Genomic DNA, 15,723 nt, shown 5'->3' with positions numbered 1-15,723 from the left:
TTGACCAAGTGGAATTTATCCCAGGAATATAAGGTCAGATTAACACCTGAAAATCAATTAATGTAATATAACAGTTCAATAGAATAAAGGACAAAAACCACATAATCATCTCAATAGACATTGAAAAAGCATTTGACAAAATTCTACACCATTTCATGATAAATTCATTCAACAAACCAGGAATAGAGGGAACTTTGTTAATCTGAAAAATAGCTTTTATGAAAAATCCACAAATAACATCATGCATCATGGTGGAAGATAAAGTTTTCCCTATAAGTACAGAAAAAGATGAGGATGTTCACTCTACTTCTTTTCAACATGGTACAGAAAGTTCTAGCCAGGGAAGTTGGGCAAGACAATTAAAAGCAACTGTATTAGAAAGAAAGAAGTAAAACTATCTCTATTTGAAAATGATATGATCTTGTATACAGAAAATTATAAAGAATGCAGTAAAACACTTGTAGAACCAATAAACAAGTTCACCAACATTCCAGGATACAAGATCAATATGCAAAAATCAGTTGTAGTCCCTAAACTTGTAATGAACAATTCAAAAATGAAATTAAGAATTCCTTTTACAATAACATCAAAAAGAATATTTAGGAGTGAATTTAACAAAAGAAATACAAAATTCTACTCTGAACAATTTAAAACATTGTTGAAAGAAATTAAAGAAGACCTAAAGAAATGAAAAGATATCCCATGTTCATGGATTGGAAAACTTAATAGTCTTAAGATGGAAATACTCCAGAAGTTGGTCCACAGATTCAATGTCATTTCGATCAAAATTCCAGCTTCCTTTTTTGCAGAAGTTCAAAGGCTGACCTAGAATATTTTGGCTCATTATTGAATCATATTTATGTGAGTCATGATAATGTAAAAACTTTATTGATTTTCAGCTTTTAAAACTATTGACAAAGCACATAAGAGTTATGATTAGAGATAAATTGTAAATGTTATTGATTTCAAAGTTCAGATTATATTTGGGTGGTAGAAGGGGATGAGGAGAGCTGAAGGGAAGGGTAGGATAATTAATATAGAAAAAGAGGAGAGCTGAAACATTGTTAGCAATTGATGGGAAAAAGTAAAAGTATATTTATTAATGTAACAAATGAAACAAATTTCACCTCTTTATTTGAATAAAACCTTTATCATGGCATGGAATTAATTTTATCCACATGTATAAAGGAAGAAGGGAATTCTATAGGAAACTTCCTAGGTATATACACCTTTGAGAAAACAGTGATGTAAATTTAAGTATTAATAGCAGGATACAATTTAGGAAGATAATCAGTTATAATGGCAGCCCTTAGTGGTCAAAGTTATATTTCATAGGACATAAATATTTCATATCCAGGTTTCTTAAAAGACATCTTTGTACAAGTAACTTACAATGAAAGTTTTAATAACAGTAAACAGAATAGGATCATTTTCACATAGCTTTCCACATTGAAAAAGAAGGTAAAATGGATAAAGCCTGTTTTTTTGTAAACAGTTTTATGCAAATATAAAATTAGGCACCATCAAAGCTATCACTCTTATAAAGACACTCATTGAATTAAACACATCATCTCTTAAAAACTTTTAACCATGTATAAATGCATTCACAAAATAATCTGTTGATTAGAAGACTTAAGCAAAGTTTACAGTATTGACAACAGAATTTACAGATCCCTACAATAGTTTGTAGATGGGTTTAGTTTGCAGTTACATATATTGTTTTGTTTTAAGAAATACTATTAATACAAATGCATGATTTATAATATCCCCAAAATAGAAAGAAAAAAATAGATTCACAAAATAAAATGTCTTTCAGGAACTCATTATGCCAAGTATTTAAATTATTCTTCTACTATGACATGAGAGTAATATTATTTTAGTGGTGAAAGATAGTCTCATTAGGCCAAGGACCACTGGAGAGCATCAAGGGAGTTCCAAAGTAAAACCTAGCTATCTTCTCCGTAAAATAAATAGACCAGCAGCAATCTCTAGGTATCCCTTAAATGTAAACTATGAAGATTCTGCTATATTAACCAGGCCTTAAGTACATGAGCTTTTAAATATAAAAATAAACAAAATTTTAGAAAGTAGTTAGTACCACTAGCCCAAGTTGGGTTTTTACTTGTTTGTGTACATCTAGGATATGACGTTTCACCATGAAGTACATAGTAGGTTGTAAAATTAATGATTATTTCTTACTCTTACCATAGAAAGAAAGCTTTCTTCTAAAAATAATCTAAAGAAGTCATTGTAAACAGATAGCACTTTGACATAGACTAAGAACATCTATGAATACCTAGAGATCAAAATGCGAAGGTCTTGTTATCTTCATTACCCTTGTGTATGAAAGCAAATGTTTCATTAATTTAGGACATAGGGAGATTACAAGACTATGGGGAGATATATATGGAGATTACGGGACAATTTCATGATAAATATATCATAAATTATGGCAAATGTTTCTAGTGACACCATACCTTAGAGACCTAACTGACAAAAAGAAAAAGCAAACTTAATATGAAAACTATTTTTCCTTTTTTAAATAAACTTTTTAAATGGAGAAGCAAACCCAATCCTTTTCTTTGCAACATGTACTAAACTCTAAATGGTTCAGGGTGAAGCATTTCTTCAGTTGTTCCCCAATGTAAAAGAATACTTAAGTTTTAACTCTCTTCAGGAAGTCTGATCATTTTCCAAGTTTTGTCTTAAAAATTGCTTTCCAAGATAAGAGGTAGCCATGCTGGTGAGCTTCTTTCTGTTGCCCACTTTACACCTGATATAGCCATACAGGTTGGCAGCTTGAAGCATCACACCCATGACAAACCACTGTCAACCACTTCAATCTGAAGGAGAAGAGAGCACTGAAGGCAAAGATCTCACACAGGTATTACCTGGACAGGTAATAAGATCTAACCAAAAGATCCTCAATTCAGCCTCTGAAACAGTTTTATTCTTTTTAGGGGAAGCCTTCCTGGACTCAAATACCCAATGGCTCTTTCCATCGTCATTGATACAATTCCACCAGAACAAGTCAAACATTAGTCTACCTGTGACTTTCTACACCACCCAAAAGTCACATGACAACAACATGATAATTGTCACCATACAGGCAGTAAACTGCTGCTGAACAATTCAGAGAAGATAGACTACAACTGCACTAATTCAAAGGAATAAGTGGAAAAATGATGCTACTGGCTGTCTGATTTTGTTGGGGGGCCTATTCCTAGTCTAGTCTCCTCTTCGACATCAAACAGTGAAACTTCTTTAGCATCTTCATTACTGCCTTGCGGCAACATGGTGGCCCTGTGCCTGCCCCGCACACACATCTGGGCACACACATCAGCATGGCAACCACCAGGTCAGATACTGTCTTAGTTTGCCAGAGCTGCTATCACAAATACCAGAAACTGGTTTTGGTTTAACAACAGCAATTTATTGGCTCATGATTTTAAGACTAAAAGAAGTCCAAAATCAAGACATTGGCAAGGCTTGCTTTTTTCCAGAGTCTGTGGGGTTCTGGTGCTGACTGCTGGTCATCCTTGGAGTTCCTTGTCTTGTGGCTCTGCTCCCATCATATGACAAAGTCCTCTCCTTCTGTAGGCTTTTCTGGTTGTCACAGATTTCTGACTTCTTCCTGTGTGGCCTTCTCCAACTTTTGGCTTCTGGTTTCTTCTCTTTATGAGGCCTTCATTAGTATGGATTAAGACCCACCCTCATCTAGTTGGACCACACATTAACAAAAAATAAAATCTTTAAGAGGTCCTATTTATAAGGGTTCATACCCACAGGAATGCAGATTAAGAACATATGTAAGTTGGGGTACCTTATTTAATCTACCACAGATACTTTTGAGACATCAGAGGAACTAATTCTATGATGTAGGAAAGAGTCTGCTTTCTCCAACATCTGGGAAAGAAGCAGGACTGGCTGACTCACTTTTTCACATCAAAGAGACTCTGCTTGGAGGTCACTTCCTCAGAGAGGGCTTTCCTGGCCCCCTCTTCTAAAAAGGCATCTGTTCCACCACTCTGCTTAATTTTCTTCACAGCATTTACCACGATCAGAAGTTATAGGATGTATATATTTTTTTACTTGTGTGCTCTCTCTGTCCTGTTTGAGAATGTATACTCCATGAGAGCAAGAACTTTGTCACCTTCACATTGTTTCTTTAGTGTGTAAAATAGTGCTTGGCACATGGTTGATATTTGGTAAATATTTATTGAACAAATGACCTCAGAGAGATCTCTTATCTCCTTAATAAAATTATCAGTTACTTGAGATCAGGGGTTGTTTTTTTTTTTTTTTTAACTTTTTATTTTTAAATAATTTCAAACTTACAGGACAGCTGCAAAAGTAATACAAAACCTATACAGAGATCTCCAACATACCACTCCCACCCCTGCTAATAACCAGATCCACCCAATTTTTAACATTTTGCCACATATGCTGTACCATTGTATTTACCCATCTGTTAACACTCTGAATTTTGTGAATCCGGGAAAAAGATTATGTTCTTAAACTAATCCATTCCTTTGGGTGTGGGCCCTTTGATTGCATTAAATCCATTTAAGGGGCCTTTGATTAGATTACTTGATAAGACTGATTTAGGGCTTTTGATTGGACTGTGTCAATGAGGTGTGAACCAGTTTGGTACTCTGCCCTCTTGCTCTGTCTGATATAAATGGAGACACAGAGAGAAACACAAGAAAAGAGAGCTCTGCTTTTTTTTTTTTTTTTTTTTTTTAAGATTTGTTTATTTATTCATTCCACCCTTGCGGCTTATTCCATTCTTTTGCTATCTCTTCTCTGTGTCCATTCACTGTGCGTTTTTTCTGTATCTGCTTGTCTCCCTTTGCTGCATCATCTTGCTGTGCCAGCTTTCTGTGGTGCAGGGGTCTTCAGCTCTCTGCAGTGCACGGGCCAATTTGCCTTCACAAGGCCAGTGTGCCTACCCATATGGTAGATGGGAGCCCAACTAATTGAGCCACAGCTGCTTCCCAGCTCTGGTATTTTTGATCCTGCCATGTGAGAGAGGACCTGAGGATCCCTAGCAGTGAAGACTTAAGCATGAAGCCCCCAAGAAGCTGGGCCCATGGAGCAGCTCAAGGCTGAGGAAATGATTTTAATTGACTAGTCGAGGGCATGTCTCAGGTTGAGTCCCTGCTCCCTTGCTGGGTCTGATATAAATGGACACTCACACAGACAGACAGACACACAAGGACGAGAGAGAGCTCTATCATTTTTGATCCTGTCATATGATGGAAAGAGGAAGGATCAAACAACTGAAGCCCCAGGGAAAGATGAATCATTTTGTATGATAGCTTACAGCTGAGAATGGTAAGAAGTGCCACTGATACAGGAAGCCCTGCAGCGGAAATAGGGAAGAAGCAGAGCAGCTGAGCCTGAGAGGATGCCCAGGGGGTAAGGCTGAAACTTCAGAGAGATCTCCCACCATCTTGCCTTGCATCTGACTTTGGTGAGACAAGTACCTCTTATTTGAATTGGACTTTCCATGGCCTTGAGACTGTAATCTTTTACCCAGAGTAAATATCCTTTATAAAAGCCAACAGATTTCTGGTACTTAATATCAGCATCCCTTTGGCAGACTAATACAGTTGTGTATACCACGCTCCTTGAACACCAGGGGTTGGGTTTTACAGTTCTTTACCATCTCCCACAATGACTGGCACAGATCAGGAAACACAGTAGGGGCCCAGTAAACACTTTTTAAAACTTGTAGTGAGAAGGTTTCATTTAGTTTATCTTAAAATAAATGAAGTTTAAAATGTTACGTATAGATTTGTTCATCTTCCATATGCTATAAATTGAATATTGAGTACATTTTAAGTTTAGCCTTTGTAATCCAGAGAAGGCTAAAGGTAAATTGTGAGCAGCCCAGGAATGGGTGGGGGGAGGGTGTACAAAAGGGGTCAAATCTATCCATACTTCAGGAAGTAATGGATGAGATGGCCTTTCTGAAAAGTTTGCTGGGGCCCTGATTTTAAACTTGACATAGTGTCAAGGTGGCATTGCAGTCCTTTGCTAGACTATGTCTACCCAGATGAGCATCTGGGAGCTAAAGATATTCATGTTTATAGGGTTTGATTAGTTCACCACATCCATAAATTAAAATAAACACAAGTTCAAAGTAACTACTAAGAGATTCTCTTTTCCAAATTAATTACAAGTCATTATCAAGTGTCCTATCTTAGATGATAATTTATGTCTTTTGGTTTTGTTGTATCCTTTTAGAATTTAAAATATGGTATTTACCCATCCTCTTTTTTCTCCATCTAGTAAACTTTGCTTTCTCTTTCTCCCTCCCTCTTCCCCTGCCCCCATCCGCCTCCCTTGCCCTGCTGTTTTTGCTGTCTGTGTCCATTTGCTATGTGATCTTCTGTATCTATTTCTCTTTTTATCTTCTCTTCTTGTCTTTCTCCTCTAGGATTTCCCGGGATTCGATCCTGGGAACCGCTGATGTGGAAAGAGGTTCCCTGTCAATTGCACCACCTCAGTTTCTGGTCTCTACTGCCCTTTACCTTGACTCTCCCCTTCATCTCTTTTTGTTGCATCATCATCTTGCTGCGTGACTCACTTGCATGGGCACTAACTCACTGCGCAGGCACTTGGCTTGCTGCACGGGCACTCAGTTCGCCACGCAGGCACTGGCTCACCATGTGGGCACTCATGTGGGCACTTGGCTCACCATGCTGGCACTTGCAGGCACTCAGCTCACCACACAGGCACTCGTGTGGGCACTTGGCTCATCACGCAGGCACTCATGCAGGTACTTGACTCACTGCATGGGCACTGGATTGCCACATGGGTACTGGATCACCACACGGGCACTTGTGTGGGCACTCGGCTCACCGCATGGGCACTCGGCTTGCCACGTGGGCACTCGGCTTGCCATGTGGGCACTCAGTTCACCATGTGGGCACTTGGCTCACCGCATGTGCACTCAGCTCACCACATGGGTACTGACTTTCTGCACAGGAACACTTTCTCTTCTTCTTTTCCACCAGGAGGCCCCAAAGATTGCACCCAGTTCTTCCTATATGTAGGTGGAGGTCTTATCACTTGAGAAACATCTACCTCTCAGAGCCCCCCCCCACCTTGTGTTTTTAATGCAGCTGTATTTTAAATGTATTTTAAATGACTCCTTCATTTAATAACTTCATTTCATTTACCTTTATAGAGCCAGGACATCTTTGTATACAGTCTTGGTGATAGATATCAGCCCAAGTCTGGGGAAATTTTTCTTTATTACTGCAAACTTTAAGTGGCCAGAGGAGCACTGATATTTGGTACTTAGTTATTGCACAGATCTCAGCACTTTTAGTCTGAGAAAATAACCTCTTAGATTTTCTAAGAGAGACTTAGGGGGATATATCTATTCAACTAAAGGGAAACTAAAGGTTATGGAATAATCTCCTGGTTTGGGGAGTGTATTCAGTGGCTGCTTGGACATATTCCTCTCAGCCATTAGGAACAAGAACACAGAGTACACAGTAGATGTCTAATGAATCATCATGGGCTAATTAGTGGTATTCACTGAGGTAGATTTATTTCTCCAGAGGTGTTCTCCACAGCCTTAGTATTGGGGGAAAACCTCAGTCACATATACTAGAATCTAGTCCTAGTTCTGCTATTTCTCCACCACTGTGACACTCAGTTTCTTCATCTAAAAAACTAAAAAATAGGAATTCCTGCTCATCTGATGGTATTATTGAAAGGATGATATGAAAACACATATGTGACTGTGCTCTGCAAACAACTAGGTGCTATGTAGAGCTTATGAATGCAATGATGAAACAACTCACCTTTGTAGTGGCCAGAAAATAATGTCCCTGATCTATAAACAACTTTCAAGGGGGCGCAGGATCCCCTAGAATGGAAATCTTGGGGAGAAGTCTTAGGTACTCCACTTCTGAGGGTGGTCCCAATTTCCAGAATTCCCTTGGACCAGCAGATGGAGGACTTGTAAGCTGCAGGCAGGTTCTATGATGAAACCTAGGGCCCCTTTAGAAGTCTTCTGGAGGTCAGGACTGGATGCCATACTTGTATTTTGTGTTCATGGGAAGCTAATCTTGGGCCTGACACATAGCCTGAGTCTCCTAGTACTCTCTTTATCAATGCATGATGAAATAAATGCATGAATACATTAAATGAATGCATGAATACATGAGGGAATGAATAAACTGGGGAAATCGTGGACATGACCTAAGGATGGAACAAGGCCATCTTTAGTGATCAACATAGTTTACCTTCAGTGCCACCTTAATGTCCCCATTTCCTTTTCATATTCTCACTGTCTCAGCATTCATACACACACATGCACTGCTTACTACAACAGATAGATTTCTTGCCTTCTGCAACCATCAGAATGAGCTAAAGAACCCCCAAATCTTAGTGGAATAACAAATCACCATTTATTTCTCATTCACTGTACATGACTGGCACAGGCTAGTCAGAGGGCTGTGCTTACTAGGCTGACAGAGGTGCCATTTCAACCCATACTTCCATCATAACAGATGTAGACCACATGCTAGGCTCTTACATCATCTATACAGAGTGTTACATACTGCACTGGCTAAAGCAAGTCACATTGCTGTGCCTAACTTTCTTATTATTTTTTAAGAGATTTTATTTATTTCTGCTCCCCTTTTGTTGTTTACGCTCCCTGTCTGCTCTCTGTGTCTGCTTGTTGTGTGCTCTCTGTGTCTGCTTGTCTTCTTTTTTAGGAGGCACTGGAAACCAAACCTGGGAACCCCATGTGGGAGGGAGACACACAATTGCCCAAGCCACCTCCACTGCCCGTTTACTGTGTCTATCCATTGTGCCTTCTCACTGTGTCTCCTTCTTGCATCATCTTGTGTGTCAGCTTGCCATCTTGCCGTCCTCCCTAGGAGGCACTGGGAACTGAACCCAGGACCTCCTGTGTGGTAAGCCAGCACCCAACTGCTTGAGCCACATCTGCTTCCTGAGCCTAACTTTATAGGAAGCAGGGAAGTGTGATGTTACTGTGTGCATGAGAGAATAATAGAAATATTTGCTAGATAGTACTAATTACTACATCTCTTGTGGTCAGCAGAATAATGGCTCTCCTGAGATGTTCATGTCATAAACCTGGAATAGATTATGTTACATGGCAAAGGGGAGTAAGGTTGCAGATGGAATTTAGGTGGGTAACAAACTATCCTTAAAATAGGAAGATTATCCTGGATTATCTGGGTAGGCCCAGGATAATCACTGGGGTCATTAAATGTGGAAGAGGGAGGCAGAAAAGGAGAGTCAGAGAAAGAGATGTGATGGCAACAGAGAGATGCAGTGTAGCAGACTTTGAAGATGGAGGAAGGGGCCTTGAGCCATGGAAAGTAGATAGCCTCTAGATGATGGGTAAGGCAAGGAAACTAGTTCTATCCTAGAGCGCCCAGAGAGGAATGCAGTCCCATAGAAACTTTGATTTTATCCCAGTAAACCCATGTCAAACTTCAGATTTACACAACTATAAGATTGTAAATTTGTGTGTTTTATAAGTTTATGGTAATTTTGTTACAGCTGCAATAGAAAACTAATACATCACTCTTTTTAAAAAATCACAGTTATTACTTGTTTTTCTCTAACCATAAAAGTAAGACACCCAAACTCGGAACACATAAAAGTAGAAAATAAAATATAGAAATTATCCACAAATATTCCAAGATTTGGTGTATGCCCTTTTAATACTTTTCTGCATACACTTACATACATATGTATGTATGCATATGTTATAGAATTATTTCATGCTACATAGTTTTGAAGCCTCATTTAGCAATGGATCATGAACATTTTCCTATGTCTAAAATGTTCTAATACTGAGCTGTCCAATAGGGTCACATGTGGCTATTGACCATTTGAAATGTGGCTAGTGTGACTTGAAGTATAAGTGAAAAATACCCAATTGTGAAGACTTAGTATGAACATAGAATGTAAAATGTCTAGTAATTTTTATATTCATTACATGTTGAAATAATATTTTGGTGACATAAGGTAAAATATAATATTGAAATTCAATAAAGTTGTTTCTTTTTGCTTTTTTAATGTGGCTACTAGAAATTGTAAAAGTATTCATAAGGCTAGCATTATGTTTCTATTGGATGGCACTGTTCTAACATAACATTTTATTTTATTAATATTATTTTTTAAAGATTTCTTTTTTATTTATTTCTCTCCCCTTCCCCCCCCCCACAGTTGTCGGCTCTCTGTGTCCATTTGCTGCGTGTTCTTCCGTGACCGCTTCTATCCTTATCAGCAGCATCAGGAATCTGTGTTTCTTTTTGTTGCATCATCTTGCTGTGTCAGCTCTCCGTGTGTGAGGCGCCATTCCTGGGCAGGCTGCACTTTCTTTCATGCTGGGCGGCTCTCCTTACGGGGCGCACTCCTTGCACATGGGGCTCCCCAATGCGGGCAACACCCCTGTGTGGCAGGGGACTCCTTGTGTGCATCAGCACTGTGCTTGAGCCAGCTCCATATGGGTCAAGGAGGCCTGGGGTTTGAACCGCAGACCTTCCATGTGGTAGACGGACGCCCTAACCACTGGGCCAAGTCCACTTCCCTAACATAACATTTTAAATGCAAATACTTGTTCATAGTACAACTGATTTAAGAACTTATTTGGAACACTGACCATGTTTCTTTTCCTAGCATGAGGTGTGCAACCACGTTTAAGAGAAGAGCTGGGCTTCCTGTGAACCATCCCTGTTGTTTGGCATGAGCTGCAAGGAACTCATTTGGATGTGAGACAGGGTTAAGCCTAGATCATTCAGCAGTTCCCTCCCTAAGCCCCACTGGGTCCTTCTGAGCATCCCCTCACTCTGTGCCAGACACATCAGTTAGAGCTAAGGCTCTCTCCGGGAGAGGCTGCCTTACCTGGAGCACACAGAGCCAGCCAGCTAGCCTGCAGCCCACCTGAAATTATGGGAACCTTAATTGTTCTCTCAGAGCAGCTGATCATTTTCAAATGTTAACTCATAGCATTTGCTTAATCAATAAAAAGGTCACTAAGGAGAAATCAAAGCATTATTTTACCAGTCACTAAAATTTCCTTAGATCCTTATCTACATTTTGCAAATAGTTGAGTTAAAAACAAAACAAACAAACAAACAAAAACCCAGATCCAGCTTTGTGATAGTCCATATCCTCATTGGGTCCTCAGAATCCAATTCTCAGTTTAAGAATATATCTCCTGTGGAGCTGGCCCCTTATGAGTCATATTGGTTTTCCTATTGAACCTAGCAGGTGATTTCTTAGTGATTGACAAGTAGGTATGCTAAGTAGGAAGTCCAGCTGCTTTATCTGGCTCCATCTCTGAAATCCTAGATTTTGCTGATAACTTAACAGTATACAGAAAAAAAAAATTCCCCTCTTATCTTATACCTCTATAATCTAATTCTGACTCTGCAATCTTTTACTATTTGTTAGATTTGAAAGTCAAAATAAGTCATATGTAAAAGAGCAGCAGATCTTCCACTTATGCTTGTCAAATATAGTAACTGCTGCTATCTTACTTTATATAGAGATTAGTTTTGTTTTTTGTTTCTCAGACCCTCACATTTTCTTAATCCACAAAGTTATTCATGGCCTTTCCCACTGACACTATTGGATTAATAAGTCTTATAGTTGAAAGGGTTGAAACAGTTTCCACTTTTAGAGGTTATTATGCCTAATTTATTTCAGGCCAGTTTTATTTCTTTTAGTTCCTGGGGTTGTAATTTTCCTTGTGAGGGATCATACACACTTCCTGCCCTGTGAGGGAGCAGAGCACAGGTGATAGGACCCAGGTCTTCTCAGAAACACCTTGAGAGCAGGATGGTAATGAAAAAGCCAGGACAGGAGATCTGCCTAAGCCCATTCCACGAAAGTGGAAACTTTTCAACAAATTTTAACTTAGCATGTTGATTTGTTGGTTGTCAAGGCAATGACGAAAACACATAGAAGAAACAAGACTATTGCTTTGCTTTTCTTCTAATCAAGGAGCCTTGTTTACCCAATGGAATAGACCTATGGTTGAGGATCACTTTTAAAGGGGCCTGATTTCTAACCATTGTGAATACTTAATTGAACTTTAACCCCTAGTAACTTCCACCTTGGCCTTCCTAGTTTATCCTTTGGGGCCATGCAGAACAAGTCCAACCTCTCCTCTGGGTTGCAGTCAAACTGCCTTGCATCCAATATACAACAGTACCCCCTTCACACACTCTCTTTCCTGCTACTCTACTCCATTTTTTTCTATTGCCCTTATCACCATCTGAAATATTTTTATTTTCTTTTTCCCTAGTGCTACTAGACATAAGCTGCATATGTCACTTGTACACCAGAATAGTGCCTGGCATGTTGTAGGCACACAATATCTCTGGCTTCAAATTCTCCCATATCAGTCAGCCCCCAACTCTCCCCTTACTACATCCCCTAAAGAAATAAAAAAGATAGCTTTTTGGTTTTTTTCCAGTTAATTCCCAACAAGTTCTATAATTGCATTTCATTGGCCTGACCAGGGTCCTGTGCCCACCATGTCCAAGGGGATGGGATACACTGTTTGAACACTCCCAGATCATATACCTGACTGGAATGCAGTTTAACCCATGTATAACCACATGGCTGGAAGTGGGAAAGGGTTGGTTCCTGGAAGGACAAACAGATACTGCCAATAGAAGAAGGAATGGATGCAGTATATGCAAAATGGACAAAGACTGCATATTCAGTACGTTTGTTTGTCAATATGCACTATACATGTGTTTAATTTCCTGACTGTCAAAAGCAAATACCATGCAATGGGCTGGCTTAAACAATGGGAATTTACTGGCTCATGGTTTTGAGCCTAGGAGAAGTCCAAAATCAAGTTGTCACCAAGGCAATGCTTTCTCCCTTAAAACTGTGGTATTCTAGGGCTAGTGCTGGCAGTCCTTGGTCCTTTTTTTCCCCTTTTCTCTCCCCTTCCCTCCCCCTGCCCCCAGTTGTCTGCTCTCTGTGTCAATTCACTGTGTGTTCTGTGTCTGCTTGGATTCTTGTCAGCAGCACTGGGAATCTGTCTCTTTTTGTTGCGTCATCTTGCTGCGCCAGCTCTCTGTGTGTGTGGCTCCACACTTAGACATGCTGCGCTTTTTTCACATGGGGCAGCTCTCCTTACGGGCACACTCCTTGTGTGCAGCACTCCCCTATGCGGGGGACACCCCCAAGTGGCAGGGCACTCCTTGCACACATCAGCGCCGAGCATGGGCCATTACTACATAGGTCAGGAGGCCCAGGGTTTGAACCCTGGACCTTGCATGTGGTAGGCAAACACTCTATCAATTGAGCCAAATCGGCTTCCCAGTCCTTGGTCCTTGGTCCTTGGCTTTTCTCTTACAGGGCAAACACAAGGCAACCTCTTCTGGCTTCTTGTTCCATTGACTTCCAGTCTCTGGCTGCTTCCTTTGTTTTTTTCTCTCACTGTGACCTTCCTTGTAAGGCCTTCAGTAATAGGATTAAGATTTGTCCTGATTCAACTGGGCCACACCTTAACTGAAGCAACCTCATAAAAAGGTCTTATTTACAAGAGTTCACACCCACAGGAATGGATTATGTTTAAGAACATGTTTTTCTGGGACACATAACTCCAAAGCACAACATGCATTATAGCATTTAATTTGTACCACAACCCAAAAAAGTGGGTACCATTATTAGCTATTTTAGAGAGAAGAAAGCAGGCTTAGAAAGGTTAAGCAATTTAGTAGTTTGCCAGCTTGAAGGTGGTAGAGCTGGAACTCAAATCCAGGTTTATTGGGAGCTCAAATAGAACCTGCACAAGTCATCTAGAGTCTCTACTCAAGTCTACCATTCAGGTTCTAATTGTGTGTCATCTTCAGCATTCACTGTGGATTACTGTGATTGGTTCTGTGCTTCCCCATCCATCCAATGTTCCAACAACCACTCAACCTTCTATATAGGCCAGGATTTGTTCACTGAGTTTGTCTGCTTTGCCCACTTCTCCCAGTGTTGCCTCTCAGATATCTCTACTTCTCCTTAGTCTGAGGCTCAGCTTTGCTTTCATTTTTTCCATTCCTTCCATGAAGTTTTTCCTGCTGGTTTCAGCACTCAGTAATCCCTGTGAATTCTGAAAGTTATTGTTCATTTTCTGGGCGAATGGTGGGGTGGTAATGGAGAAGTGGGAACAAATTACCTCTTGCACAAATCTCATGTACAGATTTTTAGCAGACCAGCCCCTTTATGAGAAGGCTGAAAAAAATATTGCTGAGATCCAGACCTACTTTGGAGGGCCCTAATTCTGACTCTCAAAAAATTAGCTCCTTTCTGTGTGGCTGAAAGGGTTCACTCTGCCAAGCATCTTTTAGCAAGTTGAGGATAAAGACTCCCCAACAAGAGTGCCCTACAAGAAGGCCCTCACTGGATTTGTCTTGCTGTATGGCAGAACATGGCACATAGTAGGTGCTCAATCAATATATGCTGCACCAGTATCATGCATCTTTTGTGTCCCCCTCACAACTTTCGCAGTGCTTGATGAGTTGACTTAATGCTGAGCAAATCTAGTTTTTAAAAAAATCTCCACCAAGCTGGGTACCCCTAAGGCCCAAGAGTACTCTTCACCACTTTCCACGAACTTTTGGTGGCCTTCCCTCAAAACACTTACCCTTTATTCAAAACCCCACACAAATACTCCCCTGCCAAGACTTGAGCAGCTCTGCCAGGCTGGTAGTTGCTTCTGTAATAGCTGGGTCTTGTCTCTGTGGTAGCATCCACCACTGTTATTAACCTGTTTATGTCTGTCTCATCCACTGGGCTCTGAGTTCCTAATAGTCTGCAGCTGAATCTTATTCTCCCTTTACCTAAGTCAAGCAGTTATTCGCAAAAGGATAGTTATAATGAAAAGATCGGTTTCTTCTCATGGTTTGGGAAATCCTTGGAGCCAGGGTCATTTGTATTGTAATTGCAGGGTCCATTAATATTTTTTCCATATATTAAATATCTTTGAATTCCCTAGTAAGTTCATAAAAATTCTGTGCACAAATAAGATTAGTATCTAATTTACTAAGGAAACTGAGTGAGGAGGGCAAGCCGCTTGTCTAACATCACTCAGGGAAGAACCCAACTACAGGCAGAACTTGAGCTGCGAACAGCGGGGGAGCGCATCAGAAGTCTTTTGAACTGTGTCAGCCACCGTTACCGGGTCCTCGCATCTCTTTCTACGCCTGCGCGTTGCTAATGTGCCGTCCATTTTTCTGTCTGTAAGGAAGGACGTTGGTGTTAAGGTGAGTCCGGGTAGGTTTTGCATCATCATTGCGGTTCCCGCACTGCCGCCTCCTGCCGCCCGTCCTCTCCTTGTCTTGGAATTAAGTTGTGACTTCGCATTTTTGTATTGGAGTGCTTGGAACCTGTCGCCTGTGCTGAACCCCGCGTGCCTCCACGACGGGCCTCAGGAGGGCAGCCGGGTTCGGAGTCGCCGAGCTGGGTCTTGGCTCCGAGTTCCCGAGTTATTGTGACCTTGGTTAGGTCACTTGACTTGTCCGATCCCAGTGTTTTCACCTGTAGAAAGGGGGGGGGAGTGGTTTTCCCTTCAGCGGGTCTTAAGGCTGAAGGAACAGTGTAGGTAAAGCATTCAGAAACGTTTCGGCGTTGGGCGTTCGCTGTTTGGTTTTTGTGTTTTCTTTGGTTTGTTTTGTGTGTGTGTGTGTGTCATTAGAGTTA

At 40.6% G+C, this 15,723-nt stretch overlaps 1 non-coding gene and 1 pseudogene across 1 annotated transcript in view; one reads left to right on the top strand and one right to left on the bottom strand.

Annotated features, from left to right (window-relative positions):
* Nucleotides 1-2,673: 2,673 nt before the first annotated feature.
* Nucleotides 2,674-3,296, bottom strand: LOC101414629 (Golgi apparatus membrane protein TVP23 homolog B pseudogene; annotated as a pseudogene).
* An 11,899-nt stretch (nt 3,297-15,195) lies between these two features.
* The window catches only part of LOC111763815 (uncharacterized), a 39,625-nt gene continuing 39,097 nt past the window's right edge, over nt 15,196-15,723 (top strand). The window contains exon 1 of the transcript XR_009180477.2: nt 15,196-15,287. This is a non-coding gene — a transcript (uncharacterized protein). The remainder of the gene's footprint in view (nt 15,288-15,723) is intronic.

Source organism: Dasypus novemcinctus, chromosome 14, assembly GCF_030445035.2.
Source record: "Dasypus novemcinctus isolate mDasNov1 chromosome 14, mDasNov1.1.hap2, whole genome shotgun sequence".
In the NCBI taxonomy this organism is placed as follows: domain Eukaryota; kingdom Metazoa; phylum Chordata; class Mammalia; order Cingulata; family Dasypodidae; genus Dasypus; species Dasypus novemcinctus.
The sequence above is the reverse complement of the archived record's forward strand: the minus strand, read 5'-3'. Positions and strand labels throughout refer to the sequence as shown.